Source organism: Sapajus apella, unplaced genomic scaffold, assembly GCF_009761245.1.
Source record: "Sapajus apella isolate SASKATOON/1434 unplaced genomic scaffold, GSC_monkey_1.0 scaffold107, whole genome shotgun sequence".
NCBI lineage: Eukaryota > Metazoa > Chordata > Mammalia > Primates > Cebidae > Sapajus > Sapajus apella.
The window spans coordinates 2,588,978-2,601,043 of NW_022437047.1; the positions used below are offsets into that span (position 1 = coordinate 2,588,978).

The 12,066-nt window shown below is 49.1% G+C and overlaps 1 pseudogene; it reads left to right on the forward strand.

Annotated features, from left to right (window-relative positions):
• Positions 1 to 1,568: 1,568 nt before the first annotated feature.
• LOC116537216 lies at positions 1,569 to 4,489 on the forward strand (annotated as a pseudogene).
• Positions 4,490 to 12,066: the final 7,577 nt, after the last annotated feature.

The following is a 12,066-nucleotide window of genomic DNA, read 5'->3' on the forward strand; positions in this document are numbered from 1 at the left end:
TACTTAGGGCAAATAAAAAAATGAATTTTTTTTTTTTCTACCTGACTTCAAACTATACTATAAAGCTACAGTAAGCAAAACAGCATGGCACTGGTACCAAAACAGAGATATAGACCAAAAAATGAATTTTTAATTAACTTCATTCTAACTCTAAGTAGTCACTTGTGGCTACCATACTGGACAGCTCAGACCTAGACATCAACTGGACTAATGAAGTGATTTCCTAACTTAAAATTAAATTTCAATAAAAAATGTAAAACGTTTTTATGAACTTCCAATACGATCGTAGTATTACTTTTAGTACCTGTTGACTCTGTAAAAACTCCTAAAGCACAACTCGTCTACATACATTTGAAAAACAGCAGCATCTCTATGTGTGAGAAATGACTGGTTCTAGATGATGCCTGGAGACCCCATGGACTTAACAAAGACCCTTCTAGCAATTTTTGAGCTACCTGGCAATCTGTGGCCAATAAATTGGTAATCACTGAATTAATGAGGTTTATAGAAAATTGGGGTACATAAAATCCGACAGCTTGATTTTTAAAAAGTGGGACAGGGTGCCATTTCATTCAATTAAAGTATTGCATTAATTCCGTTTAATAAATATTTGTGTCTGTCTACGATGTGCTAGGCACTATCTGACTTGCAGAGGGAAACCAAACTGGTATCTTCTGTACCATGGAAGATACATGTGTCTTGGAGTCCTTGGGAGAATGACTGGACGCGGAGGGAAGGTTGCAGGGAGACTTTGTTTCCTGTAGACGGGGTCCCGGCAGACGACGTAGACCTGAGTTGGATCTGTTGACCCCAAACTGTGCCTTTCCCACCAAGAAGAAAAGCTTCTGTAGCTTCCGTACCAGAAGCTACACTGGAAGGCTGCACTGGAGCACGGAGGTGAGTCAGCGCTTCCCACAGGGACACACACCAGTGGAAAAAGAAAGGTTTTTTTTTTTTTTTTTTTTTTGAGACGAAGTCTCTCTCTGCCACCAGGCTGGAGTGCAGTGGTGCGAGCTTGGCTCACTGCAACCTTCACCCACCGGGTTCAAGCGATTTTCCTGCCTCAGTCTCCTGAGTAGCTGGGACTACAGGGGCGCGACACCACACCCGCTAATTTTTTTGTATTTTTAGTGGACACAGGTTTCACCAAATTGGCCACGATGGTCTCAACCTGTTGATCTCGTGATCCAGCCCCCTCGGCCTCCCAAAGTGCTGGGATTACAGGCATGAGCCACCAAGCCCGGCCCAGAAAGTCTTTCTCACCAGAATGCCAAGGAACACTGGCTGGGAGTTAGGAGAGCTGGGCACTAGGAACACTTTGAAACGGAACAGCTGTGTGATTTTAGAGATTACGTTTCTTCTCTACTATATTTTAGTTCCAAACTTGTACTAATGTTTCTCTCCCTTTCTTCTTGGTGGGAAAAGCACAATTTGGGGTCAACAGATCCAACTCAGGTCTACGTCGTCTGCTGGGACCCAGTCTACAGGAAACGAAGTCTCCCTGCCGCCTTCCCTCCGCGTCCAGTCATTCTCCCATGGACCCCAAGACACCTCCGCAGATGCGAAATATGCCGTTCCTCGGAATCAAAGATTACTGGGATGACCGGGGGACGACCTTCCCACCCGCACGATTCACGATCCTCCCTGTGCCTCAGATGCAGGGTCCCCACCACCTCCTACCACAGCCTGCGGCACTGACCCAGCTCACAGTTAGAACTGCTCAGGTCGGAATGGAAACCACCAGAAACGGAAATTCACTGCTGCGCAGACTCCCAGAGGGAAACAAGAAGAAAAAAAGAGAAGGCCGGGGACGACTTTCAGAAGAGAAAGGCAAGAAAGACTCGCGAACAGCTGAGTGTGGGCGCAGGCGCCGTCCTCGATGTGCGTTCCACAGGTCCTCATCTCTGCCAAGGAATGCCTTGGTCTTGGAATCCAAGGCCTCAGCTCCCAGGGTGGGACTCCCCAGCACCGTGCACCACGTTTGCCCAAGTCCTCCCCGAAGGCCAGGGCGGCCGTGTGACCCGACGCCGCCACTTGGTGCGGTACAAAGGAAGGAGACACATTTGGTCCTGGCTGCCCCGGAGTCACCATGCCCGGGAGTAATAGACTATCGCTGGATTGGGAGTCCACTTCCTCCTCTTTAAAGATGACAGATGAGGGGCAACTCACTTCTGGGGTGCCCTAAAGCCGTCTTTTGGCCGGGCGCGGTGACTCACGCCTATAATCCCAACACTTTGGGAGACCGAGGCGGGAGGATTGCTTGAGCGTAGGAGTTCCAGACCAGCCTGTGCAACATAGGGAGACCCAGGTCTTGCGAGAAGAAAAAAAAAATTAGCCAGCGTCGTGGTGGGCGCCTGTGGTCCCAGCTACTCTGCAGGTGGAGGGGGAGGGTTGCTTGAGCCCAGGAGGCGGAGGTGGCAGTGAGCTGAGGTGGAGCCACTGCACTCCAGCCTGGGCGGCAGAGCGAAACACTGTCTCAAAGAAAAAAATAAATAAATAAAATAAGGCCCTCTATTGCCAGGACCAACAGACTGAGGGCTGGGACAAACTGACCCAGCCTAAACTGCCTCGCCTTCCCGGCTCCTGGGAAAGGGGCTTTCCCTGAGGGAACGTAGCATGTTGCCATTTTCTTCCTGCACAGCTTTGCCTTCCCAGGGCTCCGCCCACTCACACCTGAGGAAATGCCTTGAAGTCATCTAACCCGCAGCCCAGCTATTTGGGACGCTAGGTCCTGAGTTTAGGGAGTTGGGGAGAGAAAGGAGAGATGGAGACAGGCGTGGACCAAGAGCCACTCAGAGTTGACGTCCTGGAAAGGAAGCCAGGCTGAGATAAGGGCAAGGCAAAGAAATAGACACTGGCAAGAATCAAGCCAGAGCAGGGCAGGGACTGGGAACAGAGCCCGCCCCCATGAGAAGCTGTCACATTGCTGCCCCGGTGGCCTGTGACAGCAGCGCCATCTCCAGTTGGAGCCTCCCGCCTCTGGATCCTGTCACTGTAACTTTGCTTTGTTACTTAGGCAGACAGCAGTGGTAACAGGCAGGGAAGATGACGCTCAGGGCAGCTGGCCGTGCCATTCTATCCCAGCTGCCAACCCACCCCTCACTGCCCATTTCATCACCTAGGGGAGTCCAGATGAAACCAGCTATCAGCCTAGCTGCCCTTGCCTCCTAGGGTCACAATGGAGACGAGGGTAGCAACTGGCTTTCCTCCCCAAGGGGTGGGCAGGTTATCCAGACCTTCCCCGGATCCCTGAAGCCCACAGCTGAGCTTGGGGAGAACAAGCCGTCTCATATGCTGGCTCCCGTCTCTCTGCTCCCAGGCACTGTTAGAGACAGGAACCAGCATATCAGACGGACTTGAGGAGAAGGTTGGAGAAGACACATTTTTGGCATAAACCGGAGGCCCCTCTCTGCGCTCACTGAACCGGCGGCCTGCGCAGTGCTGAGCCTGCCCCGGCCGTGCCCACCTGGGATAGCCCCTGAGCGGTGGCCGGCCATACTCGGTGGGGAGAGGCTCACGCTGCTCCTCGTCATGTTTGGTGGCGGCTGCAGTCGGGCTCGGGGGTCCCGCATCGAACACGCCCCGCCAGCCCTGGCCACCATTCCGGAGGGGACGCCCCAGGCTGCGGCTCTGGGACTAGCCGGCTGCAGGCAGGGAGGCGGCTGCAGACCCGGAGCCAAGAGATGAAGCAGATCCCAGAGCCAACTGGAGCCGCAGCCGCAACTCCAGCTTTGTTCGTGGGTCCGGGATGCAGCGGCCTCCAGCCACCCCGTGGGCGCACCGGGTCCGCCTCGCCACCGCAGCGCGGCCCCGGCTGCCCGGACCTGCGAGATCCCCGCCAGGGCCCGGCCTGTCTGGTCGCGAGGTGGAAGGCGTGGCCCCGGTGGGGAAGGGGCAGGGCTGCGGCTCTGGCCACAGGGCAGGGGCAGAGAAACGACCCCAGTGTCACCCGGGCGCCCAGCTCCCTTCCCGCCTCGGCCAGGAGACCCCGGGATCACCGGCAGCTGGGGGCCCACAGAGCCCTGGAAGTCGGGGGGCAGGTGGCCCTCCGCGCGGAAGCGAGGCGGCCAGGCGCCACGCCGGCGGGACTCACATTTCACCGCTGGTTTAAAATCGTGCTCGCGGAGCCCGGGACGCTGGGAGAAGCGTTCTGCGCCCCTCCGGGCGTGGTCTCCGCGTTAAACCGACTTCCAGAGCTGCCTCTGTTCCCTGCAGGGGAGGGCACCGGCGTCCCGCCCGCCCGCCTTGCTACGGATGCCGGGGAGGACCCCGCCTCGCTGCGCTGCCCCCTGGCGGCTCAGGCGTCCGCTGCAGGCGGGAGCGGCGGCTGCGAGGCTTCCAGGAGCCCAGGCCCAGCCACTGATGAAGAAGCGCTGGCGGCTTCGAGGTCGCGGCTTCCAGAAATCCGGTTATAGAGCGGAGTTGGGGGTCAGGTTCCAAAGGGACAGTGCCCCGTCGTTCTCACCACCCAGCCCGCCGCTTCCGAAGCCACAAGTCTGGAGTGAAGCTGTTGGGTGTACTCAGCAGGTGAGGCTGGCGAGCGAGTTTGAGACCGCAGGAGTTCAAGACCAGGCTGGACAACATGGCGAAACCCCCTCACTACTAAAAATACCAAAAAAATTAGCTGGGCGTGGTGACAGACACCTGTAATCCCAGCTACTGGGGAAGCTGAGGCGCAAGAATTAAGACCTGGGAGGCAGAGGTTGCATTCCAGCCTGGACAACAAGAGCAAAACTCTGTCTCAAAAAAAAAAAAAAAAAAAATTGTCAACCCAGAGGCAGCTGCCATTCAGAAGCAGGCTTAAGCCAAGTCCTCAAGACTAAAAGCATGAAGCAGGGGAGGGGTTTTGAACGCTTATGGACAGAAGACCATGGGCATGGATGGCTGAGTCCAGGGATCAGCATCTTAATTTGTTGAGAAGGAGGCTGTGCTGTGCTGCCAGTTATTAATGGGTTTAATTGGTTGATACACGGCCCTGCTAGTGGCCTAACCAGTAGCTCAGGGCCTGGGAGGAGCTGCAGGACATGTCAGAATTTGATTGCATTTCCTTCCACTTGGCATAAGGAGACACCATCAGCCTGATTTGGTCACGGTGGGATGGAGCCCACCGAGGTGGGAGCGCTGAGCTGACCACACCATCAGTCATGGAGTAGGGGCCTTTCCTGCCCCTTTAACCGCAGCTAACATCAAAAGCACTGGCATGGGATGTCTATCTGAGCTGAAACCCAAGTTTGTCTTTGTCTGCAATTAAGATTCTTCTGGGTTGATTTTGCCAGTTCATTATCCAGCCCTCTGGGATCAGGCCTCCCAAATTTATCAGGGCAGGGGAGGACCCCAGGGAGTGGCTTGTAGGGGCTGGCTAGTGAAACTGCTCTTTCCTTTCTGTTCTAAGGGTGTGATGGTGTTTGAGGACTGTGGGGCTATGGTCCAGGAGCACCTCACATGTGCAAAGATGGAGAAAGCACTCACTTGCACATTTAGGCTCAGAACATTGATTGAAACATTTTAAATAATCAAAAATAAAATGTTATTTTTAAAGCTTTTCTTTGAGATTTCGCTTAAGTTTTGGGAGTTTTTTTTGTTTTGTTTTTTTGGGTTTTTTTAAGAATGAAGTATGCAGACCAGTAGAAGATAAGCAAGGTGAAGACGGGCTTAACTGAGTGACAGAATAGCTCAGAGGAAGCCCTGGAGTGGGTAGCTCCTCTCTGAAGCTGGTCATCACAGTGAGTGTTCAGCTCTCAAGAGAGAGGATGCCCTGGATTGTGTGGCTCCTCTCTGTACCTAGTTGTCATGATGTCTGCTGAGCTCTGGCTGAACCTGGTGCTTTTATGGCCTCAGAGGGAAGGAAGTGCCACCCTGACTGGTCCATGGGTGGACATGGGTGGGCTGGAAAAGGCACCACAAGTTCCCACTATGGTCCACGGGACTGCCAGACTGGCCACCAGCCTTCAGGCCTTCCCTGGCCTGAAGATGGGGCCTCACTGGGGACTCACCCCCTTCTACCATGTAATCTGTCTGCTTCCTCCTGCTGCCTTTCATGGTGCCCAGGCTTTAGGGGCTAAGGGGTGCCTGCAGGCCAGTGCCAAGCTGCCCTCAGGCCCCTATAAGCTTCCCTCCTATGCTCATCAGGGCCCAAAGTCTGGAGGGCCCTGAGGCAGCAGGGAGCTGGCATGTCAGCACTTCCCCAAGCATGTGCACACACAGTTGGGCTGTGACAGCACCCAGGCTTAGCTGGGCTTTGCCCCAAGATTGGAGGGAGTGCCAATAGCAAGGAGAAGCCAGACAGTGAGAGCAGGCATTTTTAAGCCTGCGAGGGTGTCAGCAGCGCCTTCCCAGGGCTGCACATTCTGTGGAGCCAGCAGGAGCTGGGGACAAGTGGGAGCTTCAGTTATACAGAGTTGGTGGAGCGAGCGCTTTCTGGGTGCAGTTGCAGCTGCTCAAGTCTTGGCTATGGACCCGAGGCTCCTGCTCCATGGAGCAGGCAGGAGCCTCACCCACTCTGGGCACAGCCCTGGCTGCAACTCCTTGCTATAGCCAGTGCGATGGCAGCAGCCACTCCAGACAGGCCACCACTGCCATCAATAAGATGTCTACAGATTCCTGGTTTCCAGGGTGCCTGGCTGCTATGAACATGGTACCCATCTGGTTCATCTTGGAGACATGGTTTTTGCCTATAACTGTGGCTTGCCAAATCCTTCTGCATGACAGAAGAGCCAGTAAGAGCCACTCCTTGGATATAACAGAAACCAGCTTAATGCTGCTTGCAGGACAGTTCTCTGGGTGGCTTGGATAATGCAGTTCTCCCCATTTTTTTTTTTTTTTTGAGATGCAGTCCCACTCTGTCAGCCAGGCTGGAGTACAGTGGCACGATCTTAGCTCATTGCAACCTCCACCCCCAGGGTTCTAGCAATTCTCCTACCTCAGCCCCCTGAGTAGCTGGGATTACAGGTCCTCGCCACCACTCCTGGCTAGTTTTTTGTATTTTAGTAGAGACAGGGTTTTGCCATGTTGGCCAGGCGGGTCTCAAACTTCTGACCTCAGGTGATCCACCTGCCTCAACCTCCCAAAGTACTAAGATTACAGGTGTGAGCCACCGTGCCTGGCCCCCACTTTTTTACTTACAGTTCTCAAGAATAACTATAGGACGTGCTGAAAATGCAACATCCTAAGTAGGAATTGACCCAAGCAGCCCAGGTTCTGTTCTCGTTTCCCCTAGAAACAGAGTGTTCTTCAATGCTTTAGCCCACCAATTCCCACTACCCAGGAGTATACCTATCCCCATTTCTGGTTTGGGTAGACCAGATCTCAGCAATGAATGAAAACCGTAGCTGTCTTATCAAAAAGCAGCAGTCTTGTTTTGTTTAATAGTGCTGGAATTTAGTTTTTCAGGCACTGATCTTGACAGGTCAGCTGTCAAAAGTGGGTGTCTGCGGCCTTAAATTCATCCATCCTGCAAACACAATGTCTGCAAAATACAAGGGGAAGTCAGAGTAGATGTACTCATGTACAAATGAAATGGTCTGGAGCTGTATGACTAAGTGTCAGGGCTTCTTTGGGTAAAAGAAGTCTTCTGGCTTTCCATTTATCATGCCCATTGGCCGCATTTGGCTTTTATTGATTGAAACATTTTCCTGAGCATTCGGAGTGGGGAGCGCCAGGCACCTTCAGGGTGGGGGTGGGATGCCAGTCTCTCCTAATCTTGGTTGACTACAAGGCTGGTGATCCATTGGAAGCCTTCATTTACTTAAAAAAAATCCTCTGGATTATTTCATGTGAACTGTGATTATTTCTATGTCCTGGCCTTATATTTTGGATCTCAGATGGATGGCCTTGCGCAGAAATGGCAGAGGTTTACCACTCTTAAGATATGGGCAAGAGCACAGGGTTCTGTGGAAATGGGGAGATTCACTCAGCCTGGAGCATTTGGCTTCTGTCTGATGTGAGGGAATAATAAAGTTTCCACCCAATATGAAGGATCCTGAATCCTGGAACATAGTTGCACTTTGATGTGTTTGAAAGGCAGAATTTTGATTTTTTGCTTTGAAGTATTTTTTCCTTGCTCTGCCAGGGTACAGGATGCCTAGAGCCCAGGGAGAGAGAAGTCTGTATTAAAGGAAAACAAAACAAAAATACTTTTAAGTCCTAACCATTTTTAGATGAAGAGATAAGCATGATAACAGCCTTCGAAGGATTTTTTTCCTTCATGCAATTCCATTTTAATTTACGTGGCCTTCTTGTATTAAGGTTGTCTGAATATTAACTAAGGTTATTTGGAGCTGCTCCTCTTTCTCAGTGGAGAAAGATCACTTGGATTGCTTATCTTCTTGGATCTGGGCCTCAGCTGTGGCCACTTCCTATCTCCCAGCCCAAGAGTTTACAGAGCTCCCACCATCTTGGAGAGGGCCTAGAATATGAGATGCTGTGCTGGTCAAACTAGCCATGTGTCCCTTCTAGGAAATGAGGCACCCCTAGACCAAAATTCCTGAGTCAAAGCTCTGATTTATTGGGTTCTGACTCTCAGACTGGCCTTGACATACTGACAGATAATTTGACTCCAATTGCTCCCTCATCAGTTTTCAGTCGTACAAGTGCATGTGATAGGATATAGCTCAATCATCTCTGCTACTTATTTTTATTAAAACTTTATTTTACTTCCTACTAGAGTAGTGAAAATCCTGTTAAAGTCAGGACGAGGATAAAGAAGGTAATAATGATTAGCTATAATTCCACCACCTATATGTAATACATAGATCCACATATCACATCTTAACATCTCTTCTCCCATTTTTACCACTGCTTTATTATTATTATTATACTTTAAGATACATGTGCAGAACGTGTATGTTTGTCACATAGGTATACCCGTGCCATGGTGGTAGCTTCATCCATCAACCCCGTCATCTACATTACGTACTTCTCCCAATGCTATCCCTCCCCTAGCCTCCCCACCTAACCATAGGTCTCGGTGTGTGATATTCCCTTTTCTGCATCTATGTGCTTTCATTGTTCAATTCCCACTTATGAGTGAGAACATGCAGTGTTTGATTTTCTGTTCTTGTGTTAGTTGAGGTCATACTGTACACAGTTTTTTATCCTGGTTCTTTTTGATTTTTAATTAAGCTATTTTATAATAGACTATTTCAAAGTTATTTTCTTCTTTGAACAGCCCCTCAATTTGGTAGGCAAGGAAGATTTTTATTTTCCATTTCATAAATAAGAAAATGGAATTGTCTGGGCACAGTGGCTCATGCCTGTAATCCCAGCACTTTGGGAGGCTGAGGCCAGTGGGCCCCCTGAGCCCAGGAGTTTGAGATCAGCCTGGGCAACATGGCAAAACCCCGTTTCTATGAAAAATACAGAAAAATTAGCAGGATGATGTGGTGCACTCCTGTACTCCCAGCTACGCAGGAGGCTGAGGTGGGAGGATCACTTGAGCCCAGGAGGTGGAGGATGCAGTGAGCCATGATTGCACCACTGCATTCTATCCTGGACAAAAGAGTGAGATCTCATCAAAAAAAAAAAAAAAAAAAGAAAGAAAAAGAAAAAAAAAACAGAACAGAAAAGAAAATGGAATCTCAGTGAAGTTTACTTTATTGAAAAAATATTTCTATATTTCAAGCACTGTGCTGTCCAATGCTGTCTGAGGTCACTCAGGTAAGTGGTGAGAACAATTAGTACATAGGTCTACTGACTCATGAATGTCTGCTAAGTGCACACCTGCATGTTCCTGTCTTCTTCTCCAGTTATATAAGTTGACATTGGAGAGGAGAGCAATTGGAATTTGAGGCAAGCTTGGAGATCCTGAGATGGGAATGAGAAAGGCCAGATCCAGCCCAAGAGCCTGAGGCTCTAGACAGCTTATGAGGACAGGGTTTTGACCCCAGAGAACATAGCAAGAAACCCCAATGTCCCAGCTGACTCACAGACTTAGGCCAAGAGTAGAACGAACTGGAGATCATTTCTATAGCAGGTTGACAATTGATTCAGTTTAATCTAAAGACCTGGGATTAACAGAAAGGAATGTCTGGGTTAAGAAAAAGGATTGTGGAGACCCACATTCTTATTTGCAGAGGAAGCCTTAGGTAATAGGTTTCAGGGAGAATGGGTTGTATTTTTATCAGACTTGAAGTCTGTATTGACATTAGTGTCAGAGACGTATAATGAGGCATGTTTCACTGCCACTTCCCATCACAGTCTGAAACAGTCTCTCAGGTTAAATTTTTAAAAAGCCATGGCTGAGGAGGAGGTACATTCAGATGGTTGGAGGGCCTTAGAATTTAAGCCATCAAATCTTTATTTTGTCCCATAGCATTGCCAGAGTGGCATGGCTGCCTGACCCCATCCATCCTGTCCTTTGGTGGGACTTCCTGTGGATAAGGGCCTTAAAAGTCAAAAGACTTATAGCCAATTAATTGTTCTAAGACAGGAATGGATGTGGACAGGTATTCATTACCTCTTAAATTATTATTTTAAGGCTGGGCACAGTGGCTCACACCTGTAATCCCAGCACTTTGGGAGACTGAGGTGGGGGATCACAGGTCAGGAGTTTGAGACCATCCTGGCTAACATGGTGAAACCCCGTCTCCACTAAAAATACAAAAAATTAGCCAGCATGGTGATTCACACCTCAAGGCAGGAGAATCGCTTGAACCTGGAAGGTGGAGGTTGCAGTGAGCTGAAATCACACTATTGCATTCCAGCCCAGGTGACAGTGTGAGACTCTGTCTCAAAAAAAAAGAAATCCTTTATGGTTGGGTGGATGCAAAAGTGATATAAAATAATTTAGAAGGCAAAGTTCCTTGTTTTACCAGCTGTTTAGGCATCTTTGTATCCCTCATTGATTTGGAGGGTTGGACCTTGACCTAATTTTATCCCTCAAAACTGGCTCTTACAATCTCATGCACCCAACTCTTCCACAACCCTGGGCCTAGAGGGAGATGCTTGTATAGTTTTAGCAGCAGGCTATTTGCAATGAAAAACACATGAGGGCCCAGTGGGAGGCCAAATGAGGGAGATTCACATCTCTGGTCTTCAGAATATCATGATTTTGGCTTCCTTGGAAGTGAAACAAGGAGAGATAAATAACATTTGTAGTTTTACAATCAAAAGAGTATTTCTGTGTCAGAACAGAAAAAGAAACTTATTCCATTAGGGCACCAACTAAAAATATGAAGAAAAATTATCATCTGGTACTCTCTAGAAAATTATTGTAGCCAATAAATAATAAATCTGCACTCAAAAAAACAAAAGTTAGGCTTGAAATCTATTATTAACTGTTACATTTTTCCTTTGAAACAATTTCTCTAGCCTCTTTTTTTCTATTAAGGAGAATTTATAGTATGACCACTATAGGCTCCTTTTAAGTTGGAGTTGCTGGAACTTTACTTAAAAACATGCAACTTTATAGTTAAAGTCTTGGTAAAATAACCAGTGTCTTCAATTGTTCCGTTTTAAAAGACTTACTAAACTTATCCAAATAACTATATTGTAACAAATTTTGGAGAACTTAGATAGAAAGTTAAATTTGCTTACAAAAACATATTTAACGGATGAGCTGGGCGTGGTGATTTAATGGATGAGCTGGGCGTGGTGGCTCACATTTGTAATCCCAGCACTTTGGGAGGCTGAGGTGGGAGGATCGCTTGAGTCCAGCCTAGGCAACATGGCATCTTTACAAAAAATACAAAAATCATTCTCGGTGTGGTGGCTCATGCCTATAGTCCCAGCACTTTGGGAGGCTGAGGCAAGTGAATCATCTGAGGTCAGGAGTTTGAGACCAGCCTGACCAACATGGTGAAACCCCATCTCTACTAAAAACACAAAATTAGCCAGGTAAGGTGATATATACCTGTAATCCCAGCTACTCAGGAGGCTGAGGCAGGAGAATCGCTTGAACCCAGGAGGCAGAGATTACAGTGAGCCAAGATCATTCCATTCCACTCCAGCCTGGGCAACAAGAGTGAAACTCCGAGTCAAAAAAAAAATTAAAAAAAATTAGCTGGGCATGGTGGCAAACATCTATAGTCCTAGCTACTATGAGGCTGAGGTGTAGAGATAGCTTGACCC